Genomic DNA, 15,199 nt, shown 5'->3' with positions numbered 1-15,199 from the left:
TTCTTTAAATTCGTTGAAACTTGTAGTATATATAGATTTAAATACGATACAGTTATTGGCGCGATTGGGAAACGATCGGCCGTTCGAGTAGCGAGATATTCGAAATCCAATTAGAACGAAAAGTCACGCAAAGATTCCTTTGACCCTTCAACTTTCTCATATTATTAATGTGCTTCTCGCACGATCAAATGCGCGTTACTCCTCTCTTCCCTTTATCATGTTCACATTCTTTTGTTATTACGTCTCCTCCCCCGCCCCCTTCTCCCTACAGTACCGCGTGACAGAGAAAGCGTTACTGTTAACACATCTCTGTCCTTTGATCTTGGGCATCAGTTCTCCAATGGCAATGCTCAATCCATTCTATACATCTGTGTTCCGTTCCGACCGTCGGGATTTCGCGCGGGCGAAATTATGGCGGCGCGGAGCCCCGCGAAATTCGGCCGAAACGCCCGTGGCCTTGTTACGCTCGTTCCACAACGAGCGCGCGCGCAGAACTCTCGCGGCATTCCCGCCGCTTTCGACGGACCTCTCGCGTTGCTGCGTCCAGCTCCAATCACACCGATTGGCGATTCGCCGCGCGCGAGATACCATTCCCCGTAATCAACGACGGGCTCGATCCGGTTCATCGATCGTTGCGGAGCCCCCCCGGTGAGAGAGATTGGTAGATTCGGAGACTAATTAATTAATGAGTGCTCCCCTCCCCCCTATTCATCTCTTCCGCATATATCGTATCGTTCGCTCGCTCGACGCTGGTATCTCCCCCCCCTCCCCCCTCCCCCCCGATCGCCCTGAGCGATCGAGTACACACATACTCGGTTTGATTGTGTGGACGATGCTTTAACCGCTATTCAAGACTGATACGGCATCGAGATCGCCTTGCGTGCCACTTTGTACGGCGGCGGATTCCGCGTTTCGAGAAGCGTACCTGTCGGTTTTGGCGTGGTATGGCGTGCGGTGCCGTACGGTACGCCACGGTCGACTCGTTTCGGCACCGGCCTCGGAAAATGGAGAACGTGTTTCTATCAAAGCTATCTGTCCATGTTTGCACTCTCGGTCTATCTAGCCATATCTTTGTTTGATGTTGCGGCGCGTACGTGTCTGTTTTCCTTTGATACAAAACTCTAAAATTGAAAGTATCAATCGAATTTGATTCTCGTATGTTTTCAGATCATCGAGAGAGAAATGGATAGATGGATAGAGACAGAGAGAGAGAGAGAGAAGAGGAGGGAAACACTGAAGAGAGACCGGCGTGACGACGTGGCGCAACAACGCAACGGTGAGTCAATTCATTTACCGAATACCGGCATGACTATTTTTTCCCCTCTTTTTTTGGGGGGGGGTTTATTTATTTTCGAGGATATCGATACCTGTTTTATAGCGACAGAGCTGCGGTAACCGCCATGGTAACCGCCGCGTCATTTCCGATTCGTCATTTCCGCAAATTGAACAACGATAAATGGAACTCGCGTTGATTGACAGAGCGACGAAAATTGCAACGACGCGCGAAGAATTCTAATCCTCTCTCTCTCTCTCTCTTTCGTCACTGTGTATTTACGCCTCTTATTTCCGCTTTTATCTAACGAGATATGGGAAACGCTGTGCACTCACATATCGGCTAGTAAAATGCGACAGACTTCGTTACTTCCCGCCGTGGCTCATAATTGGGCCATCGAGCCTATTAAAAGTTGAGGAGGCTTGTTAAACACGCGGCGCGACTATTTCTGGAAGTAAGAGGCGTGTACTTACATCGATCGACTGTTCCGTCAGGCGAGCGGAGTAATCATACGCTCAACTTACGCGTACTTGTTAAAACGCGATTAGGATCCGAATTTTCCCGAATTTCCCCGAGAGCGTTTATTTAGTACACGTATCTCCGCTTAAAGACTAGTTTCTATATTACACTCATCGAGTTGAAACATCAAATAATTGCTTAAAACAACATTCGTCGCGGCGACCATATCTAGTTAAATGATACCCGTGACGTTTACTCCGCGCATAATTTATATTCTGTGGGTATTCGCGCTTAATATACACCGAGTATCATACATTTCTTTAATTACGAATAACTCGAATAATTGATTGCGGAAGAATTACCTCCCCGTTTGCAGTCAAAGGTAGTTAAAGAAATACCTCTTATATAAGAAGTAAACCAAGGAAGAAGAGGAGGGAAAGCGCGAAGTAATTCTGCGCCCGCACGCGCGAAATTAATCATTTGTGCTTGGAAGGGTCGCTTAATTCGCCGGATAGAGCGCAATCTCGAAGCAATTGAATTACAAAGTGTTCGGGCGCTAGGATGACTCGTTTACTCGTTTGCTGCATTAACTGCGATTAAATTCCGCTCGGGAGAGACGTTGAGGAAGCGACTCTTAGACGGAAAAATCGGCGCGCGATCGGAGGCGAGCTTCGACCTTACAGCGGTTCCTCCAGGATAGACAGCGACTTCGTGGTGGGTCGATGCGCATAATTTTTATCGAACGAGCGAAGAGGTCGGATGATTGCGTAGCCACAACGTTCGCAGCGGCTCCGGGGAAATTCGTCGAGTCCGCTCCGCGTTGTCGCTGTCAGCACGTCGCGGTCAGAGGTGCCGCACTCGCGGTGAAAGCCGTGAAAGCTCCGGTGTAAACCCTGGAGACAAACAAAAAATTTCTCTGTGCATATATATATATATATATATATACAGATCGAAGAATAAAAGCATAAAAGGGAGGGAGAGAGGAAGAGAGAGAGAGAGAGAACGGCCGCGCCGGCCGGTTTACGCTCGCGATTCGGCACCCGTGGCGATAGCCATTGGTGATAAGGACTTCATTGTCTCGGCTGGCGAATCGAAAAACGGGCGAACGCGCGCGCCAACGGGATCGGAGGTTGGGTGTTGGGGGTGGCGGGGCGGAAAAAAGAAGACCGAAGGCAAAAAACGGCGGAGGGTGGAAAGGCGGAACGCGGGGGAAGGGGATGACGACAAAACGACCAACGCCGGTGACGGCGGACGCGAATTTTTCGGCGCGTCTGCGTCGCGAAAAAAATCGGCCGACCGAGTGGAGCGAAAAAGCGAAAAGCCGAACGCGCGTCGCTCTCGGATAAACGTCGGCGCGTTCGTCGTTGTTGTTCGAGCAATTTGTTTATCGCCACCGGGTCTCTTCGAGGAAGTCCCGCGACGAGACCGTCCCCGGTAACGACGGAAGGAGGGCCCCCGTCTAATCTGCGCGACGGTAGATTAGCCGAAAACTCGGGGATTAATTTGGCCGCGCGCGCATTCAACAGCCGCGGTATCGACGGAGAACCCGATCTCACCTTATTCGGTGTGTTTAATTAAATTCGCGTAATACCCTCGTTACAAGCCGCCACCTCTTTAATTCGCGACGCTTTATAATCGGCCGCCGATCGCCTCGCAGATGGGACCCCCGACGGGGGGAAGGGCTCCTGTGTTGGATTTTAATTTATCCGGGAAGATTGAATCCCCGCGAAATTGGAAATAATTATTCGAACACACGAAGGAAGAAGCGTGCGATCCGGTTTACTCGACGAGAGTAGCGCGCGACGGATAAAGTATCGGCGCGTCATCGATCTTCCTCTGTCTCTCCCTCCCTCCCTCCTTCTCTCTCTCTTTCTCTTCCGCTCTCCCCCGTCGCAGTTTCCTACACTCGCAATTTCCGACAAGCCGCAACAGTCGCTAACCGGATCAATTTTTCATTCAAAGACAAATCGAGGACGGGGACACGAAGCCCCTCGTAGTCGAGCGTACTTCCTCGCGTGACACCCCGTGTGTCGCGGCTCGAAAAGCGCGACAAGGCATGAACCCGCTTTAGCGCGCGCGCGCTATTAGCCGGCGCGTTTAGCGGCTGTGCACGCGAATTATCGGATGCCGACGCGAAAGCGGCCGATCGTTCGTTAACGCGCTCGACTCTGCAGCTTCCGAGCGCCGGTTCTCGCGCGCGCGCGGCTTTTCGGTGGAAAATATTCACGACGGGGGAGGAACGCTTATTTTCCAGATCGACGACGGGAGTGTAACCCCGTAATCGCATTGTGAACGTTTTGATTCCCTCTTACGGGGATTATAAAGTCCTTTGACGCGAGTCTGCGAGTCGAGATGCGCGTCGAAATAACACGGTGGAACGGCGAAATGTCGGTGAAGCGCGATTTGGCAGGAAAAGAGACGGATTAGCCGCAACGAGGACGGCTCGCAACGGCGCTCATTAATCTCGCGCGCTGCAGCCCCCTCGAGAGGGGCGGAGGGCTTCTATGACAAAATTCGTAATTATCCGCGTGCCGGGGTGAACGACGAGCGTGAAGTAGCGCCCCGCGATTGAGAAGGATGAGAAGGCCGAGATCCGAGCGATTGCGACTCGTTGTTGCAATTGCCTCGTCGTGCTTAGGTCGGCGCGCGCGTTACTCGAAATCAGCGTAAGGCGCCTACACGTAATCCGCGGAAGAGGATTTCAACTATGATCTTACGGGTAATTCAAGTGGATGAACAGTCGACCGTGTTCTCTATCGTTCCCCTCGCAATTGTGTACAAAATATACGTACTCAGACACCGTTTCTGCACTTTTGTGCGTGTGGACGCAGTGAGATCGATTCTGTCGAGATAGTCTGTCTAATAAGAGTCTGTGTAAAAGCATATATTGATCCGATTCGCCATCGTCTACCCGACATTCCGGTGCTCATTAAATACATCGTTCTTTAACGCACCTCGGACAATGACTCCTCTGTATAACGCGTCGTAGGGAAAGAACCCTTCCACCTGCTCGTTCAAAAGTTTCCGACGTAACGGCCTTCGAACAGAAGTTCGCCCCGATTATGCCCTTAATAGACAAACTGTGGAACCGGGAAACGGACGGAGACGCGACAGACGATTTTCGCGATTTTCACCAAATGGACGACAGGCGTAAAATTAATTTCCTTTGCTCGCCGTCGCACCCTCGGTGCAAAATCGCGCGGCCCGGGCTGCTTCCTCGCCCGGGGGGGGGGAATTCGCGAACGGCGAAGCAGGACGAGAGGAACTCATGGGGGTGGTGGTGGTGGATGGAGGTGCAGCGGGCCTCTCCGGTAACTTGGAAGCCATATTAATAGTCGGCACTTAAGAGTTTCATTAAGTCGCGACCGCTCGATCACTGCCTACCGTCGCTCTCTCGGCGGCGCAACTTTCAGGCCCTGTAACCGCCATCTCCGCTTTCAGACCGCCGCCAACCACCCCCNCCCCCCCCTCCCCCCCCCTCCCACTCCCCACGTCTCACGTCGATGTTACCTCCACCGTGAAAGTGGTGGTACACGTAAACTGCTCTTCTCTTTCTCTCTCTCTCTCTCTTCTTCCCTCGATGCCGACGTATCGCATTTTTCAGCGCGCTAATTGCGAACGAGAAACGTACCGGCGCGAATAGATCCCTTCCCTTGTCTCGATTTCCCGCGTTCGTATCGTTCATCGACGTACTGGACGGAGCATGGAATTGAAACCGTGTTAACAAACGTAGAAAGAGACAAGATGTGTGGGTAATAGTGACTCGTGTAGACCGGGGCATCGCGAGGCACTTCAAAATTGTGTATAATGCTGTTCTCCTTCTCGTTGGACCGAATTCAACCAATGAGAAGATAGTGCAGAGAGATATCCGCACCCCAAGTATCTACTTCTCTCCTTCCAGACCCGGCAACATGAAAGATCAAGGAAATTTTGCCGCATGAACTCCGTCCAGTATCATGTCGATGGTATCGTCTGATCCACCGGCGAGTCGGCTGAATATTTCCCGCTCTCCGCCTCGGTTACCGCGATTGCAAGTAACGATAACGTTACGCGGTTACCGCAAGGGCGGAAACAACAGTGCGAGGTGTCTGCGATATTCGATATGTCCTCACTTTTACACATCTCCGTTACCGTTCTTCGTACACACGTGTCTTCCCCGGCACGTAGCAATTATGCCGAGTGGGGCCTTTTCACCATTAATTCGGTCTGTTTACGGGTTACACCGCGCGGGTGCAGCGCTGAGAAGTGGCTTCGATATCCGCGCCGTAGCGCTCGGCTCCCGGTAAGCTCGCCGTTATCCGTAAGAATAATTAGTATTAACGTAGCATAATCCTGTTTAAATGAAGTTTTCATTAGTACTCGCTAACATCGCGCCGCCATTTGTCAGCGCACGCCCGCCAACGCGACAGGCAATCCCGGAGATAAATGTCGGTGTTGAAGCATAGCGTAACGCGAGAACGACGTCGGCACCGCCGGGGCGATATTTATCGTATGAAAAGATTGCGAAATATAGCGAGGTTCTTCGTTAAAATCGTGCTTTGTCGTCGCGACGTCGGTGTGACGTCGTCGCGGCGAGCATTGACTTCCCTCCTCCAATTAAGCCGGCCTACATACGTGGAGTTATTATTAAGCGCTTGCGAAAGTTCCTACGATACTAATGCCGTTTTTATTTATTAATAACAGTGACATGTGATATTTTAATCGAAGTACTGGCCATTGTTATTAATAACCTTCCGGGCATCGTCTTTCGGCCGATGGTTTCCGACAAAATGACGTCTTTTGAAGTAAATCCATTCGCCGACCCATTCTCGCACTTCCTCAGCATTTCGTAACTCAAGGGAAAACAATTACCAAGTCGCCGCTACAGCCGTCCATTTGTGAATCTTATGAACTTTTCCAAGCAACCCGTGTTCATTTCTCGTGCATCGAATCGTAATTTCATTATTATTGAAACTTGCGCATTAACATTCCAACGATAATGTTCGACGGGTGATATTATGCGTGACAGGACGCGAATGCGTTTCTGNTCCCCCCCCCCCCCCGGTCGCGTCGTGGGGAACGACATCGCGCGGCTGTAAACTCGGCAGCAACGTTAATTTTTCCCTAATGGCTACAACGGTAAATCGTCACTGCGCAAGTAGCGTAATTGATACACAGGCAGCGGCATTAGACCGGGAGGGAAGGAGAAAGAGCGAGAAAGAGCGCAAGAAAGAGAAATAGAGGGGGAGAGAGAAAGAAAGAGAGAGAGAGAGAGATGAACGGCTCGCCACGTTCATAAAGTTCCACTTTTATTAAGGATAATGATCGTTCTTTCTTTCCCCGAGCGAAACGAAGTTGAAGTGCACGTACGAGTGTAATTGACATTCATAAAGTCGTGGCTCGGCCGGTTTATTAGATCTGGATTTTTTTTCCCTCCGCGCGGAGGGACGAAGAAGCTGGGGGGCGCGAGAGGGAACGTGGGCGGAAGGAGAAGGTAATTTGCCGTTTACGCGCGCTTACCGCGTCTATAAAAAAATATCTCGAGGCAATTAACCCGAGCGTAGCGGAGCGGCGCGAGCGACGCAGCTGCGGCGGCGCGTTGGTAGGCCTACGGGCGCGTATAATTAGCGCTCGTCGCACTTAGCGGAATTATCCGCCGCGATCGCCGGCGTTGCGCCCACGCCGGGAGTCGCGCGTATTTGTCTGTCATCGGCCGGCGGCGCAGCTACACCGCGCGGAAGCGCGCCTAATCGTCCCGCGTGCGCTACAAAGTATACGCGACGCCGGCGAGCCAGTGCAAACAATCGCTAATCTCGCCCTCCGGCGAGACTGCGGAGGACGAAAGAGAGAGCGAGAGAGAGAGAGAGAGAGAGGCAACGAGGGCGCGTCGGAGGTGGAAGAGAATGGACCGACCATAAACTCCCCGTGCATTTGCCAGCACGCGCAACTTCCAGCGGCGGTGGCGGCGTCCTCGCGGCACCTCCTTCGCCGCCTCTTTCTCCACGGAGGAGGATTTATGACCCTCCGTGCGCCGGTGATTGAGATGGGCGTATCTAATGGCGCGGCTGTCTGCACGGACGATCTATGCGAACCGATCCACCCCCCGCCTCCCTCTCTCTCTTTTTTTCTCTCTTGACCTCTCTTGCGGCTTCTCTCTTACCTCTCTCTCTCTCTCTCTCTCTCTCTCTCTTTTGCCGCACGGCTCTTTCATCAGCTGTCCCTCCTCGCTTCCTTCTCGCGGCCGTGACCGATCGCGAGGAGAGACAAAAAAAAGGTGGAAATTGGAGAGCAGCTCGCGAACGGTGGCTTGATTTAAAACTGTCTATCCGATAAATAAGACGAGAGTTATCACGCACACAGCCGGAGTTATTATCGAAGCGGGCGAGCAGGTGGCTCGCAGTCGCCGCGGGCGGCCGCGCGCGCCTTTCATCTCTCGCGATGCCGCGGCAGCGCGACGAGCTCTCGACCTGCGAGCGAAAGGTGAGAGGTAGAAAAGCGATTCGCGTACTGCCGCTTCGTTTATCGAGATGTCAAACGGCACTCTCTCTCTCTCTTTCTTTTTTTTCGCCTTTAGTGGTTATCCATCGTACTTGGGGATTTTTACTTTATAACTTTATTGTAGTACTTTTATATCGTTCTTTATTGCAGTGTTTAATTCTCGGTATATTCGTCCGCGTTTAGATCATAAACATTCCCGAGTCGAAATTTTAGCCTTACTTTTTGTGTAATTTAGTTCTCTGCTAGGCGTTCAAAGGTCTCCTATTGTGATCCTTTGGCGCTATAAACGGCGAAGTTATCGTCGTCTTCTTCATTTGAAGACTCGGCGGAACGAAAATTTAGACTCTGGACTAAATTTCCCTTGCAACGTTAAAAGGGCGCTTTATTACGCCGCTTCGATGCTTTCACAAGTGTAAATTATTCCCGTTGAAACACCATTTTACCGATTCAATCGGTGGCATTTTCACCGATACGACTTGAGATACTGTGTGATACATAGTATACCCGGGGAGATTTTTAACCCCGGGGGATTATAAATCTATGTACCTATTTCTTTTCTGGGAAAGCATTTGCTTTCGATCTCCCCGCGGTCACGTTAATTGGCCGGAGATTGTGGTGGAACTTTGGATCGCGAATTCGTTGTAAAAACGTGGCTCGCGCGCGAGCACGCGGCCCGCCTCGGCGGAGACGACAACGTTACCGCAGAATTTCGTAATGGTATACAAGGAACGTGCAATTTGCCGCGATAACAGTTGTTCGGCGTGTAGCTTTCACCGGGGGCTATGGGCGCAACAGAATTTGACCAGGCATGCATGACAGTATTGTCTTGCGGTAACGAAATTTCATTATTCGTGTGGGTTGTGCCTCGCACTCGCGTGCACACGCAGGCACACGCACAATCCCCGGTAACGTCGAGCTTTGTGCCGTGCGCGAACAAAGATAACGTTGATGTCCGCTGTCCCGTCTCATCTACGGGAGAAATCGGCGAACAAAGTCGGCGGCGTGAACATGACGACCGCGCGGCTTTTCTCTCCCCCCGTCTCTACCCCTTTTTCTCACGTGGACCGAAAGATATCGAATTCGCGATTCGCAATACCTAACGCGAATCGCACGATTTGTCTCGTCGTCGCGTTCGACGACGTGCGCGCGATTGAATACGCTAATTTGTCGGACTGAGTATCACGCGTCGCCGGCGCTGGGAAAAGTTCGCGTTTATTGTGTACCGCTTCTTTTCCTTCCTCTTCCCGGACACGCTTGCCAGTCGATGGAGATGTCAAGGAAATTACCTCGCGTTCAACTCCGCGCGCAGTCTGATGGACTCACAAACGGTAACGCGTGTTACAACGAAGTGGCAATTTTTTTCCGACTTCACGCTGGCGTCACTAATTTCCAGCGAAGCTTTAACATTCTCCAAGCCCAAATTACTTAGTTTTTTCATCACTTGTAACGTTTCCGGGTTCGCTCAAGAAGCATTTTCACTACAGAATTAAACTCTGGTGGATCGAGAGAGAGAGAGAGAGAGAGAGAGAGAGAGAGAAACATATATATATATGAGAGAACGAACAATCCAGACGCGACTAATACGGGCAAAGTCGGGCGCATCTCGCAGCAGCGACTGCTGGCAGAGAATCGCAATCGCTGTGTTGCGCGAGGTAATCGCACGGGTTCCCTAATTGGCCGATTCTTCGTGGTGTGGACACTCGTGAGAGGTCACGGCGGCATAATTTGTCTCGAGTGGCCCGTCAAAGGGCGAGCGTCGTCGGTGTTATTTGCGACTGTCACTTTGCCCGAACCAGGATCCCACTTCACCCGACCTCCGATACGAGCGAATCCTTTCACCCCCGCGTCCCGATCCTCCTCCCCCCTCACCCCCTTATCCTCTCGCTGTCTGTCGTGGCTGCGGGGCGAATCGAATGGCTCGTTATATTCGACGAACGTAGCGCGCGGCGAGCCAACTGGCTGGAGATGTAATCGTCTAGCGACCTATATCCAATTAATTGCTCTTCCCATTGTCTTCGTGTGGTTGATATGATTTGCTTTCGACCTCGTCGCACGTCGCCACCTTGTATGTACACGTGTGTGCACGGGAGGAAAGGAGAAGGAGGCGCAGCGAGAGAGAGAGAGAGAGAGAGAGAGAAGGATGCATTGATAACTTGTATATTACACCGCTTACACCGCTACACCGTGCCACAGGAAATTAATAGTCGGCTACGGTAGCGCGTGTTGCCCCATTCGTAACGCAAGAACTTACTTCAAATATATATATATATATATTATATATTATCGAATTTACATTTCGTATCGTGTGTAAACACAGTAACAATGCGCGCGTGGGAACGACAATTTACAGCACGCGGTTTCGATCACGGCGAAGCGAAAGCCTCGCTCGAATTTTTCGTACCGGCGAACTTCGCGTCGCTCATCCCCCGCGTGTCGTCCTCGTAAAGGACGCGTCGCTCGAAAATTCGAAGGAAAGCTTCTCGAGCATAGACACGAGAATATATAGACGAAGGCCTCTTCCCCGCCAATACTCTCTCCTCGCCTCAAGTGGCACCTTATGGCCTGTCTACACATTCTACGCTCTCGACGGTGCCCCGCTCGACCAGATGGATCGAGGTCGGCGTCGAACGCATCGGGTCATCGATTGGATCTTTATCGGCGCGAATCGGTGTCACTTTTGGCGTCGAGTAGGCGAGGGGGAGGGCGGGAAACGTTTTCTCTCTCTCTCTCTCTCTCTCTCTCGCGTTCTTGCGCTGTAAACGACGAAGCATATCCATATGACCGCCGCCGCCGCAGCATTCCCGATATTACTATTTAGTCACGAAGCCGCAAGCGCGGCCGGCCGTTCAAAGCGTGGCGTAAGTTATTGGCTTTAGCGTTGTTCGCAGCGGGCCCGGCGTTACGGTATCCTGTACACACACACACACACACACACACACACACACTGTACACACACGGGCTCGTGCGCATCGTCCGCCACCGCAGCATTCGCCACGACGATTCGTGCTCGTTAAATCGATTTCTTCGCCACCGGTGGAGGCGAAATAGAGAAAGAGGAAAAGAGGGTGGGAGGAAGGGGGAAAGAGGAGTCGTTCGATCGGAAGGAAACAGCGGAAATTCGATCTTGCTCGGTCATTGATCGAAGACGAGGCGCACAGTCTCTCTCGTACCGCGGAATCCTTATAATTTATGAAACTCGCGAGTCGCAGAGAGCGCGCGCGCGAGAGAGAGAGAGAGAGAAAGGGAGCAGTCGGTGTGCTGTTAGGCCGGCTCGTAAAGAAGAATGAAAGATCCGCGCGTGCTGGCCGACAGACGTGCGGTCGTACCCGTAAATATCGGTTAGCGTTAACCGAGGTTTAACTGATTCCTCTCCGGTTTCCCGGCGCGGACAGCGCTTGAAAACTCGAAACTTAGGGTCGCGAGTCGTCCGACCTCGTCCTCCGAGAACGAAGACGTATAGGGGGATGGGGGAGCCGCGCGGCGGTAAATTCAATGTGTTCTCCCGATTCGTCTCCCACCTCCGTGTCGGCTCCGTGTATTCGCATCATTACAGCGCTCGGCCGCCGGACAATTTCAGAACGCGAGGATCGTATAAGCCACGTGTTTCCTCAATGATTCATAAATCATCGGCCGCAGACTTCGACCGCGACGCATCGTTATCCCCACGAAGAGAGAAAGAGAGAGCCGCCGCGATGCGGCCTGTGGCTGCCACGAGTGGAGGGGTAAGGGGGGGGGCTAGAGTGCCGATAGATATCGATAACCCGAATTTCTCGGTTATAAATCGGTCGTCGGTTCACGGGACGTGATGTACGAAGAGTTTAAGGGCATCGGACGTTATTGGAATTTACTGGCCCGAAAATTGGGACGCGCTAAGCCCCCCGGAATTACGTGTTCCTTCCTGATCTTCCTCCTCCTTGCTTCCTGCGCCACCCGTCTCCGCTAAACCGCCATTCTACATCCACCCACCCTCGCCGTTGCCGCGACTCTACTCTTTTTCTCTCTCTCTCTCGCGAGCGAGCGAGCCGCGCCGCTCCCTGTGTTCGTCCGTCCGAACCCATCTGTTTCTACTCCACTCGCCGCCGTTCTGCGGGATGTCGCCGAATGTGTGTCCCTTGGAGCGCGACATACTCCCGGACGAACTCGGAAGAATGTCCCAAATGAGCGCGAAAATCAGTCGAAGTTTCAGTCCTACTTTCAGTCCAATTTAGCTCCACGTTAATTAATCCAAGCAAAATCATTACTCGGACACTCCTTGGCGAATATTCGCTTGAATACGCGGCCCGTTACTTTCGGTGTGTTATCCGTTGTATCTTCATCGAGATCGTTGGAACGAAATGAGGAAACAAAGTAAACGTGTTTAAACATATTTCAACGTACACACACGTATCAGTGTCCCCGAAGAGGCAAGACGAGGCGAGAATCCTGCGGCGGTGTGAACTCCACGTAAATTCACGCACCGGGATCGAGGTCGGCGAGTCATTCCGAGCGTCTTATGCCGCATCGTGCTCCTTTCTGCTTCTTCCCCCCATCCTCCCCCCGCTGTTTCCTTCATATTCTTCTCCGGAGGTCGCGCTTGCCGCAATCTGAAGAATAAGACCGGCGAGGCGCTTTCCGCTACACGCCTGCGTTACGTCTCGCTCGCAAGGATCCCGACGATTGCCTGGACGCTCATACGTAGCGCAGGCTTACCGGATAAACCCGGGACGAGCGCAACGCGGTTCGCGATCGCCGGCTGACGCGCGTTCTCTCCCTCCCTCCCTCTCTCTCTCTCTCTCCCCCAGTGGAAATGAAATTGTACACGTGGTTGAAGTTTGGAGCGATCTTCGAGCGAAAATTAAAAAATTCTGCTTCAAGTTTAATCTCGGTAAAGAAACAAAGATATGCAAAAAAACAATAAAATTCTGCAAAATGTGTCGATATTATACATAAATAAACAAGAGAAATGAAAGAAGATTGCGCACGTGGGAACGTTCAGGCAAATGAAAATTCCTGCCGGACAGCTCCGATGGTCTGTGCAAACAAATGACAGTAGTTTTGCATTCTGTGGAACGATACGCGTTAGAAAAAAATAGTCTGTTGAAAACGAGTGGCGGGAAGATCTCTGTAATCAACGAAGTTCAAGCGCGCGCACTCAACTACAAAGACACACATTTCTGCCGACCCTCTCATCGCTCTGTGCAAGCGAACGATAGTATTTTTGTACTTTACCGGATGTCCCAAACTAGAAAAAAAATATAATTGATTAATCATTAGAGCCCGGAAACTCACCGTTCGCTTCATCGTTCCACGGAGCGTAAAAAACTACTGTCACTTGTTTACACAAGTCATCGGGCCAGAAATTTTAATTCACGCGAATACTCGCGCGCAATCTTTCCCGTTTCTCATGCCTCTCACGTCAATATTAACATATTTTGCGCAATTCTATTGTTTCTGCGTCTCCTCGTTCGTGCCGCTTAAGTTAAACTCGAAAAGGCAAATTTGTCATTTTCGCCCGTGCATCGTTCCAAACGCTTCGACCGCCACAATTGTACTGTAAATAAGATCGCGCTGGTGGCCGCTCGCAAGCGCGAACAGAGGCGCGACATCGCGAACGTTGAATACGCTCGTGCGTATTCGCGGTCGAACGCATCGCAATTTCGGGGGTGAGGAGCGGTTGTGTCGGCGGCGGGTGGTGTACTCGTATTTCTCTCTCTCTCTCTCTCTCCTCGCTCGTATATCCATACGAGCGCGTCCGCTGATACACTATATACGCATATATCCGCGCGGGGATATATATCGCAGTAATGTACTGCATATGTTATTACTGCAGCATATTATTACGCGGCTTGCTTTATTAAATCTTGTTACGCGGCAAAGCCGCAAACTGCTACAGCGTTATAATTCAATTTCAGGTAAAAGCAAATCCATTAGACCAGGGGGGCCGGGGCTACCGTGCGCTACCCGAAATGAAAACGTTCGCGGGATTCGACGTTATCCAGCCTGTCTCTGTCGGGGTAATTACATATTACGCGCTGCTTATAAACAGTTTATCCCGTGCCGTTTAACCGGCATGCATTATCGCCGTGGTGTCAATGTTAACCTTACGCTTGGTTTGCGTCAGGCTTAACACACGGGCATCACGCCAATCAGTATGATTCAACACAGCTATTGAAATTGCAATAACGGCAGCGCGTGCGCACCCCTCCCTCCCCCCTCCCGCCCATCGCCGGCACTCTCGCTCGTTCGCCCGTGTTCTCTCGCAACGGTTTATCGACGGTGGTATTATATATCGCGCGAAAACGATCGCGTATCTCGAGGGGCCCGGGGGGGGAAGGGGTGAAATGGCGATCCGGGCGCAACGGTCTCTCGAGTTTCCTCGGCAGGGCGCTTTTAAAATTCCGTTTTTCCACCGTAATGGGCGGGAGTCGCGCGCGCGTAAGTTAATTCGATGCGAGGGTCACGTGCGGCGATGATTTGCCATGCAGCACCCATGCCGGAATTGGCGAGAAAAGGCAAAAAGTGATACAGTAAATGCATTCGGATGCGAGCCTCCGGAGCGCGCCGCGAATTAGAATAATTACATGCAGGTAGTCGCGCGCGCACATCCGCGCCTGCATGTACTACGCTCCGAGCTCGAGCGCGCACACCCGCGCACAGGTCTGTGCGGAGGTAAAGGAGATAGATTACTGAACGAAAAATGTATGCGAACGCGGCAAGAATGAGCGAAGGCACGCCTTTACATCCTCTCTCTCCTTCTCTCGCTCTCTCTCTCTCTTGTTTGACACTCGGAACCAATTTTCTTAAGACTCGGCGCTCGCAATTTCTGTAATGCTAAAACGCAGACCGGGCGCCGTTATGGAATGCGCGGCTTCATCGTAAAATCGATATCCCCCCCCCCCTTTCCCCTTCCCCTCGTCGAGCTAAAGAGATTGAACGTCGGCAAGGGATGTTATCTTACAAACGTACAAATCCGCAACGTATGCGGGAGGAGAAAGAGAAGGCGACGGGAGG

General features: G+C 51.8%; 1 long non-coding RNA gene across 1 annotated transcript in view; it reads left to right on the top strand.

Annotated features, from left to right (window-relative positions):
- The first annotated feature begins 1,205 nt into the window (after positions 1-1,205).
- Positions 1,206-15,199, top strand: part of LOC106742249 — a 47,736-nt gene continuing 33,742 nt past the window's right edge. Inside the window, exon 1 of the long non-coding RNA XR_001374250.1 lies at positions 1,206-1,276. This is a non-coding gene — a long non-coding RNA (uncharacterized LOC106742249). The remainder of the gene's footprint in view (positions 1,277-15,199) is intronic.

This window comes from Dinoponera quadriceps, unplaced genomic scaffold (assembly GCF_001313825.1).
Source record: "Dinoponera quadriceps isolate SergipeBrazil2010 unplaced genomic scaffold, ASM131382v1 scaffold628, whole genome shotgun sequence".
Lineage (NCBI taxonomy): Eukaryota > Metazoa > Arthropoda > Insecta > Hymenoptera > Formicidae > Dinoponera > Dinoponera quadriceps.
Note: the sequence above shows the minus strand (reverse complement) of the source record. Positions and strands in the feature narration are given on the sequence as shown.